The following is a 19,417-nucleotide window of genomic DNA, read 5'->3' as shown; positions in this document are numbered from 1 at the left end:
ACTCTTCCAGATCTGCCAGTCAGCCAGACTCTTCCAGATCTGCCAGTCAGCCAGACACTTCCAGATCTGCCAGTCAGCCAGACTCTTCCAGATCTGCCAGTCAGCTAGACTCTTCCAGATCTGCCAGTCAACCAGACTCTTCCAGATCTGCTAGTCAACCAGACTCTTCCAGATCTGCTAGTCAACCAGACTCTTCCAGATCCGCCAGTCAGCCAGGATCTGCCGGATTCAACTGCCTGGCTGGGCTTCATCTCAGTACTGGGCTTCCTCTCAGTACTGGGCTTCCTCTCAGTGCTGGGCTTTCTCTCAGTACTGGGCTGCCCCTCAGTCCCGAGGCTTCCCCTCAGTCCCGAGCTTCCCCTCAGTCCCGAGCTGCCCCTCAGTCCCGAGCTGCCCCTCAGTCTCGAGCTTCCCCTCAGTCCCGAGCTGCCTCAGTCCCGAGCTGCCCCTCAGTCACGAGCTGCTCCTCAGTTCAGTTGGGTTCTGGGTGAGGACTATCAGGCCATGGTCGGCGGCGAGGGTGGATCATCCCAGGACGCGAAGGGGAGGAACTATGACATTTATGGAGTGGGGTCCACGTCCCGAGCCGGAACCGCCACCATGGACAGACGCCCACCCGGACCCTCCCTATGGTTTTGAGGTGCGTCCGGGAGTCCGCACCTTAGGGGGGGGTTTCTGTCACGCCTTGGTCTTAGTATTTTTGTGTTTATTTTATTTGTTGGTCAGGCCAGGGTGTGACATGGGTTTATGTTGTATTTCGTATTGGGGTTTTTGTTGGTATTGGGATTTGCGGCTGAGTAGGGGTGTTGCATAGGTTTGGCTGCCTGAGGCGGTTCTCAATCAGAGTCAGGTGATTCTCGTTGTCTCTGATTGGGAACCGTATTTAGGTAGCCTGGGTTTCACTTTGTATTTCGTGGGTGATTGTTCCTGTCTCTGTGTAGTTTCACCAGATAGGCTGTAATTAGGTTTCACGTTCCGTTTGTTGTTTTTGTATTTGTATAGTTATTTCATGTGTCACTTTTTTCATTAAAGTCATGAGTAACCACCACGCTGCATTTCAGTCCGACTCTCTTTCTACAAACGAAGAACGCCGTTACAAGTGGGTGTTCTGTGGCTTCTTTTTTTTGTTGCCTAACAGTGGAGGCTGGTGACTTGAACAATTGAGGAGGATGGAAGACCCACGGTATAGGCGCAGACCGCACGGAGATGTCAAAAGTGTTTCAAATGGTAACTATTTTAACCTAAAGCATTTAATAAATACATTTATAGTACAATATTATCGGGAATGGGAATGAGAGGGCTACTTACACCGTTTTTGATAGGGATCACAGCAGTGATTGAATGAGGGTATGAGGCTTGAGTTGAGGTGTTCAGAAGCTTGACTTCAGTGCAGGACAGGATTTGACTGGGAAGACAAACAATAACACTATAAAGTTATACAAAATACCTAAGAATGAGTTAGTCCAAGCAAGGAGTAAAATCATTGATATGTAATAATGTGATTGTGCTTGTGTATGTGACTGTGATTAACTCTACGTACAGTAATGAGAGAAAATGTATAGGGGTGCTCACAGTGCTTGGAGAGGAAACATTCAATGCGCCAGTGGATGAGCGGGCACATGAGACTTGGCTTCAGTTCATGTCAGGAGAGAGTTGACAATGGTGTGGAGCTGTCATCACCTCTTAATCAGGGAACAGGAGGGGACTTAGCTGTAAATACAAATAGCAGATACATTCCATTACAGCTGCGCCATCGTAGGTTTGAACAACAAGTTTGTCCATGAAGTTAAACACAGACTGCGCATCTCGCCCACTTGACACATCAAAGTAGCCCAAGAAATGTTCCTGAATAAAGCCCTGATCATCCACATACCTGACGATAACTGACAACTGCAAGCAGACTGGTGGCACCATAGGTCCCAGAGTGGTGGGGCAATTTTTACTTCCTGGGCCCAAGTTTTTCCTTTTCTGTTAACCCGGTTAGGTTAAAACTTTGGATCCTTTAAGGTATGACAGTGATTAATAAGTTGTAAAAAGGTTTTATAAGGGCTATGAAGGGGCCATATTTTTCTAATCAGGTCACATGGTTGAAAAAAACTGGACAAAACTCTGTCAAACTGCAGCAACCTTATACTTGTTCATAGTAATTATATTTAGACTAGATTAGGAGGGGGATTTCCTCTACCCAATAGAACTCACAGGGCTGAGCTTGTTTATGCATGTTTGCATCATGCAGGCCTATGCAACTGTAGGCCTTGTAAGACATTAACTCACACCTGTCATCGCAAGTGCCATTCTGTGACTTTTGTTGCCATGGTATCGTTTTGGTATTGAGTATCGTGATACTAAACCTGGTATTTCTGTATCATTAAAACACTACACATGGGCTATTATTTTAATGAGCTCCACCGCCAAGCAAGACTAAATTTGGTTCGTCCAGATCGTCTATGTTTCAGAAGTTTGGACATCAAAGTACAGCACAGTACAGTACCATACAGCACAGTAAAATGAGCATATAGATCAGTAGAGTACAGTACATTACTGATTGCTTGTAATGATTAATATGTTTTTATTTTTACTGCTTTGCTGCTTATATGTTTTATAGTTATTGTATGGAGCTAAATGTAATGATTAAGATGAGAGACTGACCATATTTAACCCACTGCAGTATAGGAAAGGATGCTGAAGGAGGCTGGAGGCCCTACACAGGATGCCAGCCTGGTTAAACCAGGCTGAACATGATGAGTGCAACATTCAGTGTGGTTAAACCAGGCTACCTTGAGAAGCCCACTGCAGCCAAACAGGCTGGCCTTACATAAAGACCAACTCTAGCTAGGCTACCTTTAAGACAATGATTGTCTACTCCTAAACATCTGCTTTTTGGTATATTTGTGCATGATCTTCAATGGGGATAAGGACGCTTTGGGAGTGTAGGTCTAGTCCGAGTCTACTCGTTTGTTAGCTTGCTGGCATGTTGATTGCAGTCCCCGACAGGCTAGAATATTGAGCTTGGAGCTGGAGGATTAGGCTGCCTGTGAGTGGTTCAGGCTGTCGCAAATCAGATTCTGAGCCTCCTCCTGTGTGTCTTATTAAAGTTCAAGGAAAAGTCTGTGTGTGTGTGGCTAGCCTTTCACTTTCAACGGGCACATTCAGTGAGAAATTAGAATCCTTGACTTCTCTTCTTGCTCTTTGCAAAAGTCAGGCATTGATAAAAATGGTAACAGTGACCATAATAAATAACCACTTTATTCTGCTATCGGGTTCACAGTGTCTCTTTGTGTCCCTGAGGTACTTGCTGGCCTGGGAATTTAACAAGGTTGTTTCTTATTGGACAGCAAAGGGCATTTGTTCAGTTCATAGGCATAGGACTGAATGTCTGCGTCTCAAATGACACCTATTCCCATTATACTGCACTACCTTTGACCAGGATCCATAGGGCTCTGGTCAGAAGTAGTGCACTATATAGGGAATTGGGTGCCATTTGGGACACAGACAGAAAAGCCCATTCCCATGTTCGTAATTAAGTCATCATGATGTAAAACCGTTTTTCACCCTTCTTTACCTTTTTTCCCATTTCATTTAATCTCAGACAATTCCCCTCAGACAGTAATTTAAAACATCCTCTATTGGGTGTAACCATAGTTTCTGAGAAACTCTGGATTCTCCCCTTGGAGCTGTGTGTCAGAGTATTGAGGATGCTCAATGGCTTGGAATCTTCCTGGTAGCATAAATAAGAGCTAATGGCTTTAGAGCCGTCCTCCCAGGCTGATTTAGATCCAGGCTGGAGCTTAGACAGAGGGCTTTGCTACATGCATTGAATGGATGAGAAGGAAGACTAAGTGGAAGTGGCATCTATGGGTGGCATGGTATGTTGTTATGGTACTTGAGAAAGGGATGTTTTAGACTCAGCCTTTAGCTGTCTATGGTCTCATAGAGTTATATTTGTGGTCATGCATTCGTTGATTGGGTGAGGATGACGGAGGAGGAAGTGGCATCCATGGTTGGCATGTTGTGATGGTCCTTGAGGAAAGGGAAGTTGTACTTCTTCTAAGCTTCCCTGGAGATAGAGGTTTGAGATCTCAGACACTATTCTCTGGATTGAATTATTCATTGTGTGTTTAGTAGGCGAGTATTTATGTGGTTGTCGGTTGGGCTCATAAGGTAGTGTTATGTAGTAGGTACTGTAGGTAAGAGTTATTCAGTATTCTCTGGAGTGAAATATTCATTATCCCCCTGGATCCCCGATAAGCAAACCCTCTGTCCCCAGACACACACACACACACATCCAAAACGGTCTGCACACTCATACTTTCATGTTAAGGCACATACCTAGGCCTTTTCTAATATGGGCAAAAGTCCATCCTCCATGTCTCTCCTCTGTTCTCTCTCCTCCATGACTAGAAAACCTATAAGTGGTCGAGGAGATGTCAGGTTGTTAGTTGGCGAACAGAAGAGAGGATAGTTATGTGTATCCTACCGGAATCCGTCGCGAAAGAGTTTTAAAATCTGCCACACCCCCTTTGAATCGGCTTTAGTTGTGTCGGAGGAGAAAAGCATGCACATGTTTAAAATGTTAAATAGCATATAGTTTTTATCTATAGAATGTCTGGCACAACTAACTTAATTTGTTTTTATCACTTTACACATTTATTTTGGAATCCAGCCCTGTAAAAGCGAGTGGAGGAGTATTATTTTATACAAGCGCATTCCACGTTTCCTCCCCTTGCCGCCTCTCCTCGATTACCTTTGACCTATTCAAAAGGAGGCAAGTATTATTTTTTTGCTACTGTAGATAGTGTTAGCTAGCGCTAGTCGTCTGTACCTGCACCAATATTGTTTATCCTATTGCTTATTCTCCATCTTCTTTGAAATTGCGAGCTAACATGTTTTCAGCACTTTTTTCACCCTGATTGATCAAAATACGTTTTCTTATGCTCTCTCGTCTCTCTGCAGCAGACATATAGTGAACAATATGTGTGGAACAACAAATGGAAATTAAATCGCAGTATAGAATCGCAATACATATACTGTAGAATCGGGAGAATCGTAATGCATATCATATCGGTTACGTAAGTATTGTGATATCTTATCGTAAGGTCCCTGGCAATTCCCAGCCCTATCATCTGAACACTGTGTGGGATGCTGACTTATCCCCATTGAAAATCAAATCCTCAAAAGTCATCCATGGGAAAGAACTGGACCTACCTTTCCCCAAAATACATCTGTGACTGACTTTCATCATGTGACCCATGTGTCAGGACAGAAAAAGGGTTGTGTGAGTGAATATCAAAGAGAGAGATTGAACGAAGGAGCCTGTGAAAGTTTTGTTTTCTTTCTACGAGTAGACCTCATTTGACTGGCAGTTACTGGAGTCTAGTTTTCTATGGGCCTCTTTCACCCAACAGGTGTCTGTCTGTATGTTGTCATTGCTAAGAAGCTTAGCTACTGGATTAGTTAAAGCTACAAGTAGTAGGCCTATTTGATGGCACAATAAGAGTCCTAGATGGGACCAAAATATAGTAACGGCTCTTTCTTTGAGAATGGTCCAATAAGCTGTTACACCTTGGCGTAGAGGCTTAGGCTCTTATCTACTCTTATCCAGAGTGCATATCTGAAATCTGGATAGATAACTTTTGAAAAACTGGACCCTAACGAAGACTAACATATGCCCTCTGTTATATGAGTGAGTTGTCTTGATCCTTGGCTGACCAGGGATCATGTGTGTGCTGACAGTTATTCAAAGCCTACACTTCATCAGGATGTAACTTTTCAGCGCCACTATTTTTGCCCTGTAATCCTGTTATTAAAACAAAATCAGACAACCCCATAGTAGAATTTACCTTGTCGGCTTGTTCTTGTGTTTTCTATGCAAGATACATTTTCCTCTCAAGGCACGTTGCGCGAGAGGAGGGAGAGAGCCATAGGAGGGAGAGAGCCATAGGAGGGAGAGAGCCATAGGAGGGAGAGAGCCATAGGAGGGAGAGAGCCATAGGAGGGAGAGAGCCATAGGAGGGAGAGAGCCATAGGAGGGAAACGTGTATTTGTCTTAAAAGGGCAATAACATATGTTGTAATAGAAAAATATACATATTTCTTTGAGTGAATAATAATAATTTATGAATCCATATTTATAATAAAATAATAATTATTCATAATAATAACAATCAGGATGTTTTGTCCATTGGGGTAAATGCAGATGGACAAACCCCATGCTTCAGCCTATATTCATTTTGCAGCCATTATGCTTTATCAATTGGGATATAGGTGATAATGCTTATTGCTAATAGCACATCTGATAATGTAGCCCATGTGTAGGCTATATGCCTGGTCCATATGTTAAAATAATTGTACATTTTTTTTGCAATATGTTTTTGGGACCCTTTCTGGAGGTGGAAATTATATTTTAATACAGTTTGGAGTAGAATGTCCTTTTAAAAAGCCAGCAGGGCTGAGAATCTCAGTAGTCTACATAGTAATTCTCTAACATAGTCATTCTCTACATAGTAAGTCTCCCAGGAAGGACACCGGACCCCATAAAAGCAAGGAGACTGGAATTGGTAAAACCCTCAATTTAATACATGTACAAAATTCTTTCTTGCTTTCCCTAAAAGCATGAGGGCCTTGACTTTCTTACATGAAAGGATAGGTTAACTTGGCCCCAGACAATCGATCTGAGATCGACTTCAATTTCAGTCATGGGATTTTTTGTTGCTTTAACCCTTGTGTGTGTGTGTGTGCGTGTGACAGAGAAAGAGAGCCCTACACCCACAAGTCCAGCCCTCTCAGGTGCTGCTCTCTGAGTGAGGGTGGTGACAGCAGGTGTGTCTCTCTCACTGGGGGGCCTGTCCTATTGACTGTGTGACCTCATCAGGTGGTGCCAGTGGAGATGGCCACCAGTAATCTCATCCACTGCCAGGGTTCTATTGTCATTCAAAGCAGGTGAGGTGAGGCGGGCAGTAGGGCACAGACAGAGCTGAGTGAGGGAAGCAAGGGGCTGAGGAGGGGGTACACCTTGGCTTAGCTTCCAACCAGCTGAGTTGTTAATTCCGTCGAACGAATGGCCATTCTGGAACTTTTAGGCCACTCTCATTTTGAACACCTCTATCTCTGCTGTTTCTCTCCTTCCGTTCTCCTCCCTCAGTCCACTCGTTCAGTCCCTTCCCATGCAGAGAGTGCAGGAGTTCTTACCCATAGTACTATGGCTGGGGGAGTTGAGGCCACATTCTTTATCATGCCGCATTCCACTGTCTCTCACACACGCACACACTTACACATACACACACTTCTGTTTCAGAGATCACCTCTCCATGGCACAGACGCAATTCAATTTCATTAATGCATGGCGGCATGGCATGGCATGAGAGACTTATCTTGGGAAACCAGTGCCCGGTTGGACGAAGTGGGGGCTAAAAAACACTTCAGTTTATTACAAAAGGTCATTAAGGAGAAAGGGTTCTTTCTACACTGCTAGCCCCAAGCAGACAGACAGGTCACATGTCCAGGGTGGCTCAATACAACCATGCCAGCCAGAAGAGGAGCTCTAGCCTCTCTCTCTAGCATCCTTTTCTAATCTCCATAGCATGCTAGCAGATACCTAAAGACTTGTAGTCATTGCACTATGCTAATTAGCATTGGCTCGCGAAACTACTTCTAATAGGCTTGTCACGATACCAACATTTTACAAACGATACGATACCAGGCCAAGTATCTTGGTACCGAGTAGTATCTCAATAACACGGGGGAAATAAATCGGAGGCCTAGCATTGTGTTCGCCCCTTCCCCTGGACGCCATCACGTTTTTGAAATGTTCTCCACGGTTCATTTGCTAATATTTGCAAAGGCCTACCTGTGATTTGACTGGAGGAATGGGAGGAAGGAACATGCATCAGTGGAGGCTGCTGAAGGGAGGACGGCTCATAATAATGGAATGGCACAACTGGAATGGCATCAACACACACGCTCTCTACCACAAACACACGCACGCACTGCTCCCAACTTTTAAAACGTCAGGCGCCAAACAGAATTTAAGGAGCACAATAAATAAAGGTTTGGTGTAGTTTTGGCTTCAATTAGGCCTATATAAATCCTCCCTTTTTTGAAGCACTTCTCACGAGTAGCACACCCTTTCCCTTTCTTCCTGTGCCAATAAAATGTGCCTAAACTTACTGTCAAGTTACCAGGCTGTTAGCTAGCTAGGCACCATGACTGAACAACGTTGTTTGTTATCAAACCAATAATTAGCGACCCGGGCATTAGTTTAAAATGGCCTGCGACATGGTTTGTGAAATTATATCAAATGCGCCTGGAAAAAAAGGCATCTCCGGGAATATGGGTCATATTTGTTTTTAAATGTTTAGGCCAGAGACATGCCATTTTCCTTTGCTGTGATGCTGCAGGCACATCTGTAGCTGAGTGGTGCTCCATTTTCCCTATCTGACACCCAGGGGCTGCATGACAGTGAACTTGCAACGTCTACTCCGACTGGTCTTTGCTCTTGATTATAACCAGACCCTGATGAGTCTTCTGTTAGATTTATACATTTGTTACATTGGATCAGCGCGGAACTAGCAGTGTTGATACAATGTATGATTACACCTGCCACAAGTGATATGAGCATGAAACTGAAGTGGATGTCATTGGACCTCTAGTGGCTGTTGCTTCAATTCAACTGAATTTATAAACTAAACTGACTTTATAAACATTTTATAACAGGCATGTAAGTCAGTAGTATCATATGAAAGAGTACTAAGGTATTCAAAAATGTTGGTATCGTGGCATTTTGGTACCGTGATATTACCGTGGTACCGATATACCGTGCAACACTAACTTCTAGCTTCTTTCATACACAGACACAGACATGAAAATGGTGTCCACGAGCTCATCTGACTTTGGGAAGTAGATAAAAGGCCTCGTTGCCAAATCCTAAAGTATTCCCTTAATAGGAAGAGGAGTGATTCGGAGAATCATAGTTTGCTCTATCCATCATCAGCTGCGTAGTCTCTCACCATGCGGAAGGCAGCACAGGAATGAGTTGCAGGGAATGTATTTCATGGTCTACTCTTGACCACGCTGTATTGTTTCTGTGTGCAGTCAGCCCCATCTAGTGGTGATCAGTGGTAAATGCAGTTGAGTATATTTTCGGAATTACTTTTGTTCCCATATATTTACATTTACATTTAAGTCATTTAGCAGACGCTCTTATCCAGAGCGACTTACAAATTGGTGAATTCACCTTCTGACATCAGTGGAACAGCCACTTTACAATAGTGCATCTAAATCATTTAAGGGGGGGGGTGAGAAGGATTGCTTTATCCTAGGTATTCCTTGAAGAGGTGGGGTTTCAGGTGTCTCCGGAAGGTGGTGATTGACTCCGCTGTCCTGGCGTCGTGAGGGAGTTTGTTCCACCATTGGGGGGCCAGAGCAGCGAACAGTTTTGACTGGGCTGAGCGGGAACTGTACTTCCTCAGTGGTAGGGAGGCGAGCAGGCCAGAGGTGGATGAACGCAGTGCCCTTGTTTGGGTGTAGGGCCTGATCAGAGCCTGGAGGTACTGCGGTGCCGTTCCCCTCACAGCTCCGTAGGCAAGCACCATGGTCTTGTAGCGGATGCGAGCTTCAACTGGAAGCCAGTGGAGAGAGCGGAGGAGCGGGGTGACGTGAGAGAACTTGGGAAGGTTGAACACCAGACGGGCTGCGGCGTTCTGGATGAGTTGTAGGGGTTTAATGGCACAGGCAGGGAGCCCAGCCAACAGCGAGTTGCAGTAATCCAGACGGGAGATGACAAGTGCCTGGATTAGGACCTGCGCCGCTTCCTGTGTGAGGCATGAACCTACAGGAACGGGCCACCGCCTTGATGTTAGTTGAGAACGACAGGGTGTTGTCCAGGATCATGCCAAGGTTCTTAGCGCTCTGGGAGGAGGACACAATGGAGTTGTCAACCGTGATGGCGAGATCATGGAACGGGCAGTCCTTCCCCGGGAGGAAGAGCAGCTCCGTCTTGCCGAGGTTCAGCTTGAGGTGGTGATCCGTCATCCACACTGATATGTCTGCCAGACATGCAGAGATGCGATTCGCCACCTGGTCATCAGAAGGGGGAAAGGAGAAGATTAATTGTGTGTCATCTGCATAGCAATGATAGGAGAGACCATGTGAGGTTATGACAGAGCCAAGTGACTTGGTGTATAGCGAAAATAGGAGAGGGCCTAGAACAGAGCCCTGGGGGACACCAGTGGTGAGAGCGCGTGGCGAGGAGACAGATTCTCGCCACGCCACCTGGTAGGAGCGACCTGTCAGGTAGGACGCAATCCAAGCGTGGGCCGCACCGGAGATGCCCAACTCGGAGAGGGTGGAGAGGAGGATCTGATTGTTCACAGTGTCGAAGGCAGCCGATAGGTCTAGAAGGATGAGAGCAGAGGAGAGAGAGTTAGCTTTAGCAGTGCGGAGCGCCTCCGTGATACAGAGAAGAGCAGTCTCAGTTGAATGACTAGTCTTGAAACCTGACTGATTTGGATCAAGAAGGTCATTCTGAGAGAGATAGCGGGAGAGCTGGCCAAGGACGGCACGTTCAAGAGTTTTGGAGAGAAAAGAAAGAAGGGATACTGGTCTGTAGTTGTTGACATCGGAGGGATCGAGTGTAGGTTTTTTCAGAAGGGGTGCAACTCTCGCTCTCTTGAAGACGGAATTGCACTTCCTCAGAAATGTTTATAGTAACTCCCGTCTATCTCATCTGTATGCAGTGTGTAAAATAATTTAATTCTCTCACTCTCACAATTCAATTCAATTTAAGGGCTTTATTGTCATGGGAAACGTATTTTAACATTGCCAAAGCAAGTGAAGTAGATAATAAACAATAAAAATTAACAGTAAACATTACATTCACAGAAGTTCCAAAAGAATAAAGCCATTTCAAATGTCATATTATGTCTGTATATCTCTCTGACAGGCTCTATAAGGCGGTAGAGGGAAGTGAAGGGGTGGAGCTTTATGAGCTTTCTGGAACACTAACTGAAGGAACCAGAGTAACAGGTCTGATTAGGTGAGTTGCTGCTACCCTCTCTGGGTGTGTCTTTGCCTTAGTGTGTGTGCCTGTTTGTATGTGCTTCCTGTGTATGTGTGTGTATGGAAGAGAGCTCAGGTAAGCCCTTTGTATTGTCTGTTAATCGTGGCTTAGTGTGTTTCTCCTTTCCTGTGACTTGCTTTCTTTTGTACATAGTAGGCCTATGTAAGCCTAACTGGCTAACTGGCTAAGTGTTTGCTGAAATGGTATTATGTCTGTATGATATGCGCCTACTGATTGCTAGTAATTCTAGAAGCCTTATTCGGCTGCATCTCAAGTAGTATTCCCTTTAGTTCACAACTTTTGACCAGAGCCCTATAGGCTTTGCTCAAAAGTAGTGTACTATATAGGGAATAGCTTGCCATTTGTGACCGAGCCAGAGATTGACTCACCAGATGGCCCAGCTGTTGTCTTCTGGGATAGTTGAACTTTGATCTTCACTCTAGAACCTCAGCTCATATCCTAGCCTGACCCGGAACAGAACACCTGCCTTCAGACTGGAAGATCTCTGTCTCGGTCTCTCTCTTTCCTGCTTTCTCTCTCCCGCTATCTGTCGATCTCTATCTCTATCAACTGTAATGTGTAAAAGACAGACTGCCTGAAGGGCTTACAGAAAATGTAACATGTCAAATTAATTTTGTTTCCATCACTTTTTATTGAAACAAGGCAGGGAAACTTTTAATAGAGTCTTTAATGCATTAAAAGGGCTTGGTCTGTGTGTTAATGTGTTGCATGGAGGGAAGACCCTGCTGTGCACATAAAATGACCTCAACGTTCCTGGGGCAGACACTGGAAAGATGGGTTCATATACTGTACACACACACACACACACACACACACACACACACACACACACACACACACACACACACACACACACACACACACACACACACACACACACACACACACACACACACACACACACACACACACACACACACGTAGCCTAGTCGTTAAGAGCATTGCTGGTTCAAATCTCAGAGCAACCTAGGTGAAAACTGTTGATGGGCCCTTGAGCAAGGCACTTAACCCTGATTGCTTCTGTAAGTCGCTCTGAATAAGTGCATCTGCTAAAATGTCGAAGAAAAAAGCACACACGCACGCACACATAAATACACACACGCGCACATACACACTTTATGTGGAAAGACTAGCCTCACATGAGAAGCATATGGCCCTGGTCTGGCTCTGTACTGATCCTGAGCTGTTCAAACACCGCACCTTCACCTTGACCTCTCAACCAACCACACGCTGAAATCTTTTGGAACTCCATCCGAGGCCTGTTAAGTCAGAGGTTCAGCCATTCAGGCGAAGGTTCCTGTGGTGCAGATATAGCAGCCTGCTTAGTTCCTCTGTTTAAGGTTAAGGCATCCAGTCATATCCAATCTATACTCAAACCTTCTGAGGTATTTGAAAGAGATTTGGTCATCTCCGTGTAAATGGGACCAAGAGCACTAACATGTGAAGTTTATAGGAGCATGTCAAATGAAAGCTATATCTATATTTCTTTGAAAATAAGGCATGTATACATTTCTCAACCATCTTCCATCTTGATTTCATGTCAAACAGATGGAAAAGGGGTCTTAGAAAAAAAAATACCTCTGTCAACTAGAGGTGGAGTGAGCACTTTGGGGTAGAGGTCAGATGAAGTGAGGAAGGTTCTTTCTAGCAACAGAAATACATTGGCTGTTCAGATGTGTAGGAGGCGACTCAGCCTAGGAGATATGGTTAAATATCAGTGCTTGTGTGAACATGTCTTTGTCTGAATGCTGCTGTGAAGAATTAAACTTGGTTAAGCTTTCATAGTGTCCGTAGAGTTTTTTTACTCTGATAATTAGAACCTAACAACACTAACCACAAAACCTTACACCAAGCCACTAAAACAGTATCCATCTCTTGCAAAAGAAAACAATTATTGCAAAACTCTTGTGTTTTTGCGTCAATACAGTACACACAAACCATCATTTGAATAAGCACACGAAGCACCAACTACACAAAGATAGTATAAATGAAAAACACTTGTGGCTTTTGCTTTATCTGTGTGCAGGGCATAGCAGTTTGCAATAAAGTTTTGTCATACATGAAGTAAACACACATACACACAGATATCCAAATGTGTAAAGTATGTACAGTGCCTTGCGAAAGTATTCGGCCCCCTTGAACTTTGCGACCTTTTGCCACATTTCAGGCTTCAAACATAAAGATATAAAATTGTATTTTTTTGTGAAGAATCAACAACAAGTGGGACACAATCATGAAGTGGAACGACATTTATTGGATATTTCAAACTTTTTTAACAAATCAAAAACTGAAAAATTGGGCGTGCAAAATTATAACAAATAAGTGGAAAATGTTAGAACATTTTGAGAGAAAAAAATCTAACACTCAAACAACAAAAGAGCAGTAGAAGAAAACAAACATTTGCGCTAGAAAAAAAAGAACAGAAACATCTCACCTTTGTGGGTCTGGCCTTAAGACTTCATCCACATGTAAACTGAGTGTAAAGCAGTGAGTTGTGTTTACAGTTTTGCAAAAAGTGTGTTATAAAATTACAAACTGAATGTGCATTCAGCAAAGAATGTGCATTCAGTTTGGCACACTTGGTAAATGCATTGGCTAGTGTTAATGGTTTCAGAGATAGTGCTTCAATAATCACTGTTAGTGTTTAAGCATTCAGAAAAAACTGTAAATTCCGTTACCAAAAATCCAGATATGTTGAAGATATTTTCTCTCCCTCATGATGGAGGATAATGAAAGTTCACAGAAGTAACCTGTAAAGGTAGACCTATAAATTAGTTATAGGGTTTTTTACTGATATCAATTTTGTTTAAGTATTATTAAGTGTTTAAAACTTGAAATTCACTTACCAAATCGCTAACAGAATTGGTAATGGAATATCTGCAATTGAATTGGTGACAATGGGAAATCATAGTTGTCACAAACAACAGGTTGGGTCACCTGCTACTGTCCTCTCGTCCACCGGCTGATAACTGTTTTCTTTCTCTTTCTGCCGTCTGGTGATCAACACAAGAGTGTGAAAAGTCTGGACAACCCCTCCATCTCTCAATCCAATTCATGTCACCTCTCCCAGCTCTTACTGACACCTACAGTACCCAAGAGCCCCCTCTCTTTCCATTTACTGTAACCAGCATCCTCACTCACTGAGCACTGACCGACACTGGACTTCCATGGACGTTGAAAAGTAGTTGAAATTTGGTCAGTCCACCCTGGCCGGTTTGGAACAGCTTTGATTTAAACGTCCATAGACATCTGGACCTGCCTTCATTTGGCCCAAACATAGACGTCCATGACTGGTTCAGATTTGTTCCAGTCCTGACCAGACCAAAACTTAACCATTCATAGATGTCTATCTTTCACAAGTTTGGACAGCACAGTACAGTAGAGTATAGTACAGTACAGTCATGTACAGTAGAGTAGAGTTCAGTACAGTACCCAGTAGAGTGCACTAGAGTTGTGTACACTATAATGTACTGTATTGAACTATACTCTACTTGACTATACTGTACTTAACTCTACTGTGTTGAGCTGTACATTACTGTACCCTATGTAATCTACTGTAGTCTACTGAGCTCTACAGTGATGTCCAAACTTGTGAAACTTAAATTATTATGATTGGTTCAAATTTGGTCCGGTTCAGACGAGGGCTGTTGCGGTGACCGTATTACCGCCTCCCCGGCAATCATGAGTCATGACCGCAGTAAAATTCCACGTATCATTGAGCCACGGTATCTCCTCTTATGCATTCAAGACATACAACCAAACTGATTTATGATCTCTTTGGTCCCTCCCGAGTGGTACATGCTCTGTTGCCGCGACTGGGAGACCCATGTGGCGGCACACAATTGGCCCAGCATCGTCTGGGTTAGGGGAGGGTTTGACCGGCAGGGATGCCCTTGTCCCATCGTGCACTAGCGACTCCTGTGGCGGGCCGGGCGCAGTGCACGCTGACATGATCGCCAGGTGTACAGTGTTTCCTCTGACACATTGCGGCTGGCTTCCGGGTTAAGTGGGCATTATGTCAAGAAGCAGTGCGGCTTGGCAGGGGTGTGTTTCGGAGGACCCACGGCTCTCGACCTTCACCTCTCTATCTCTCTCGTCCGTACGGATTTGCAACGATTAGACAAGACTGTAACTACCAATTAGATACCAAGACGTTTCGGAGAAAAAGGGGTATAATTTGAACCATAAAATTAAATAAAAAATTACTAAAGAAATTATAAATAATTTTCTTTGGTAGATCAATGGTCTAGCCTTTACTCCAAAATGAAACACATTTTGAGTAATCCCCTTTGAGTGTGGACTGTATTATTATGCATACTGGATGGACTGGTAACCTTATGCTACGCTCAAACATTTCTATCCACGATGGAACCTAGGCGATGCTGTATAGCCCTAGGCGATGCTGTTGGTTCATTGTTGGTTCATTGATTGTTTAGGGTATCTTACAGTTAGCTTACAATTATAGTGAAGTTGTATATGGTTTTGAATAGCCTAGTATTTCAAAAAATATTTTCATAATTAATTGGTTGACAATTGACCTTTTAGCTACAAAATATCTCACCACCATGCATTTCCTTCTCTCTCTCTCTCTTTATTCCTTTCTCGAGCACACAGAGGGGCTGTCAACAGCTTCGTGAAATATGTTTCATTGCGTAAACATGTTCCTATCGATGTTCCAGAACAGATTTAACTTGGTTTCCCAAATGAAGCACTGGGTAGCTGCTGGAACAGGGCTGGAAAGTCCATGGCATACAGAGTTGGGGCGGAATATCACCTGTCGCACATCAAGAACATGGTCCTCAAGTGGTTGATGTGTGGAGTGAAATAAGTGTTCTTATATTTATTTCTTAGCTGCTCATATTAAACACAGCTCCCCTATAAAACATTTCAATTCGGACAAGCAGGAAGCGCCTTCATTTACAAATCAAATGCATATGGATGAAAATTTATTTTTTTCCCTGCCCCTGTTTCTGCCCATTTGATAATGGACCATTCTAAATCTAAACTACACTGCTCAAAAAAATAAAGGGAACACTTAAACAACACAATGTCAATCCAAGTCAACCACACTTCTATGAAATCAAACTGTCCACTTAGGAAGCAACACTGATTGACAATAAATTTCACATGCTGTTGTGCAAATGGAATAGACAACAGGTGGAAATTATAGGCAATTAGCAAGACACCCCCAATAAAGGAGTGGTTCTGCAGGTGGTGACCACAGACCACTTCTCAGTTCCTATGCTTCCTGGCTGGTGTTTTGGTCACTTTTGAATGCTGGCGGTGCTTTCACTCTAGTGGTAGCATGAGACGGAGTCTACAACCCACACAAGTGGCTCAGGTAGTGCAGCTCATCCAGGATGGCACATCAATGCGAGCTGTGGCAAGAAGGTTTGCTGTGTCTGTCAGCGTAGTGTCCAGAGCATGGAGGCGCTACCAGGAGACTGACCAGTACATCAGGAGACGTGGAGGAGGCCGTAGGAGGGCAACAACCCAGCAGCAGGACCGCTACCTCCGCCTTTGTGCAAGGAGGAGCAGGAGGCGCACTGCCAGAGCCCTGCAAAATGACCACAAGCAGGCCACAAATGTGCATGTGTCTGCTCAAACGGTCAGAAACAGACTCCATGAGGGTGGTATGAGGGCCCAACTTCCACAGGTGGGGGTTGTGCTTACAGCCCAACACCGTGCAGGACGTTTGGCAATTGCCAGAGAACACCAAGATTGGTAAATTCGCCACTGGCGCCCTGTGCTCTTCACAGATGAAAGCAGGTTCACACTGAGCACATGTGACAGATGTGACAGAGTCTGGAGACGCCGTGGAGAATGTTCTGCTGCCTGCAACACCCTCCAGCATGACCGGTTTGGCGGTGGGTCAGTCATGGTGTGGGGTGGCATTTCTTTGGGGGGCCGCACAGCCCTCCATGTGCTCGCCAGAGGTAGCCTGACTGCCATTAGGTAACGAGATGAGATCCTCAGACCCCTTGTGAGACCATATGCTGGTGCGGTTGGCCCTGGGTTTCTCCTAATGCAAGACAATGCTAGACCTCATGTGGCTGGAGTGTGTCAGCAGTTCCTGCAAGAGGAAGGCATTGATGCTATGGACTGGTCCGCCCGTTCCCCAGACCTGAATCCAATTGAGCACATCTGGGACATCATGTCTCGCTCCATCCACCAACGCCATGTTGCACCACAGACTGTCCAGGAGTTGGCGGATGCTTTAGTCCAGGTCTGGGAGGAGATCTCTCATGAGACCATCCGCCACCTCATCAGGAGCATGCCCAGGCGTTGTAGGGAGGTCATACAGGCACGTGGAGGCCACACACACTACTGAGCCTCATTTTGACTTGTTTTAAGGACATTACATCAAAGTTGGATCAGCCTGTAGTGTGGTTTTCCACTTTAATTTTGAGTGTGACTCCAAATCCAAACCTCCATGGGTTGATAAATTTGATATCCATTGATAATTTTTGTGTGATTTTGTTGTCAGCACATTCAACTATGTAAAGAAAAAAGTATTTAATGAGAATATTTCATTCATTCAGATCTAGGATGCGTTATTTTAGTGTTCCCTTTATTTTTTTGAGCAGTGTATGATCACTTGGTGAGAGAACAGCTGGGCGGCCTGTGATACTTTCTCAAATCATCAATAGCCTATAGTCGCACCATGCAGCCCATACTGTACATGTTTTGATTTCTAAGACATTCTAATGTTTGTATCATTCACAACTAAAGTTGCCAAGTAACTCTAAATCCAGCTATAGGACCTGTTTCAAATGATCACTTTTACGCTCAATATAGCCACTTCACAAGCACACTTGCTATGGAATGGGAAAGATGTCCTTTCTATTTTTTTCAGGTACGTTCATTCATTTTCTTCTTACTATAAAATCATATAATATAATAAATGACAGATGTTATTGCGGGTGTAGCGAAATGCTTGTGCTTCTAGCTCCGACAGTGCAGTAATATCTAACAAATTACACAACATATACCCAATACACACAAATCTAAGTAGGCTGAAATGACACAAAACATTTCCAGAGCTAATAATGTAAAAATAGTACATAGAAAACTTTGCAGTATTTTCTTTTTTTAAGAGCTAGTCGCAATGCTGCCATCTTCCTCGGCACTATCATCAGTCTCCCCCCCTCTCTCTTTCTCTGTCTCTCTCGCCCCAGTCTGAGGTCCTGAGCGCTTTGGAGCAGATTCTCATCAAGGATCTCTCTGTACCTTGCTCTTTTCATCTTTCCCTTGATCCTGTCTAGTCTCCCTGATGCTGCCACCACCATGCTTCACCATAGCGATGCTGCCAGGTTTCCTCCAGACGTGACACTTGGCATTCAGGCCAAAGAGTTCTATCTTGGTTTCATCAGACAAGAAAATCTTGTTTCTCATGGCCTGAGCGTCTTTAAGTGCCTTTTGGCAAACTCTAAGCGGGCTGTCATGTGCCTTTTACTGAGGAGTGGATTCTGTCTGGCCACTCTACCATAAAGGCTTGATTGGTGGCATGCTGCAAAGATGGTTGGCCTTCTGGAAGATTCTCCCACCTCCACAGAGGACCTCTAGAGCTCTGTCAGAGTGACCATGGGGTTCTTGGTCACCTCCCTGACCAAGGCCCTTCTCCCTCGATTGCTCATTTTGGCCAAGCGGCTAGCTCTAGAAAGTGTCTTGGTGATTCCAAAACTTCTTCCATTGAAGAATGATGGAAGCCACTGTGTTCTTGGGACCCTTCCCCAGATCTGTGCCTCGACACAATCATATCTCGGAGCTCTACGGACAATTCCTTGGACTTCATGACTTGGTTTTTGCTCTGACATGCACTGTCAACTGTGGGACATTATAAAGACAGGTGTGTGCCTTTCCAAATCATGTCCAAACAATTGAATTTACCACAGGTGGACTCCAATCAAGTTGTAGAAACATCTCAAGGATGATTAATGGAAACAGGGTGCACCTGAGCTCAATTTCAAGTCACATAGCAAATGGTCTGAATACTTATGTAAATAAGGTATGTGTTTTTCCAAAAATCTGTTTTCGCTTTGTCATTATGGGGTATTGTGCATAGATTGCTGAGGATTTTATTTATCTAATCCATTTTAGAATAAGCTGTAACATAACAAAATGTCAAAAAGTTAAATTGGCCTGAGTACTTCCCGAAGGCACTGTATACATATAGATAGGGATAAAGTGACTAGGCAACAGGATCGATAATTAACATATGTGATGAGTCAAAAATAATTTCAGCAAAAAGTCAATGCAGCTACAATGCTTGCCCAACTAAAAGTTGTGGTTATGCTGCGGGACTCAGGTAATTTGTGGTTTAATACGGTACCCTGCGTCA

The 19,417-nt window shown here is 44.1% G+C and overlaps 1 protein-coding gene across 2 annotated transcripts in view; it reads left to right on the top strand.

Moving 5' to 3' along the window:
• The window catches only part of LOC135517552 (MAGUK p55 subfamily member 7-like), a 260,440-nt gene that overhangs the window by 51,313 nt on the left and 189,710 nt on the right, over window positions 1–19,417 (top strand). The window contains exon 2 of one of the 2 annotated variants that reach the window (XM_064941965.1): window positions 10,939–11,031. The gene's annotated coding sequence lies outside the window, so the exon portion shown is untranslated. Of the gene's footprint in view, window positions 1–10,938; window positions 11,032–11,061; window positions 11,131–19,417 lie in introns of those variants that run through there. The other variant, XM_064941964.1, reaches the window with a different exon arrangement.

Source organism: Oncorhynchus masou, chromosome 28 (assembly GCF_036934945.1).
Source record: "Oncorhynchus masou masou isolate Uvic2021 chromosome 28, UVic_Omas_1.1, whole genome shotgun sequence".
Lineage (NCBI taxonomy): Eukaryota > Metazoa > Chordata > Actinopteri > Salmoniformes > Salmonidae > Oncorhynchus > Oncorhynchus masou.
This window is presented reverse-complemented; position numbering and strand designations above follow the sequence as displayed.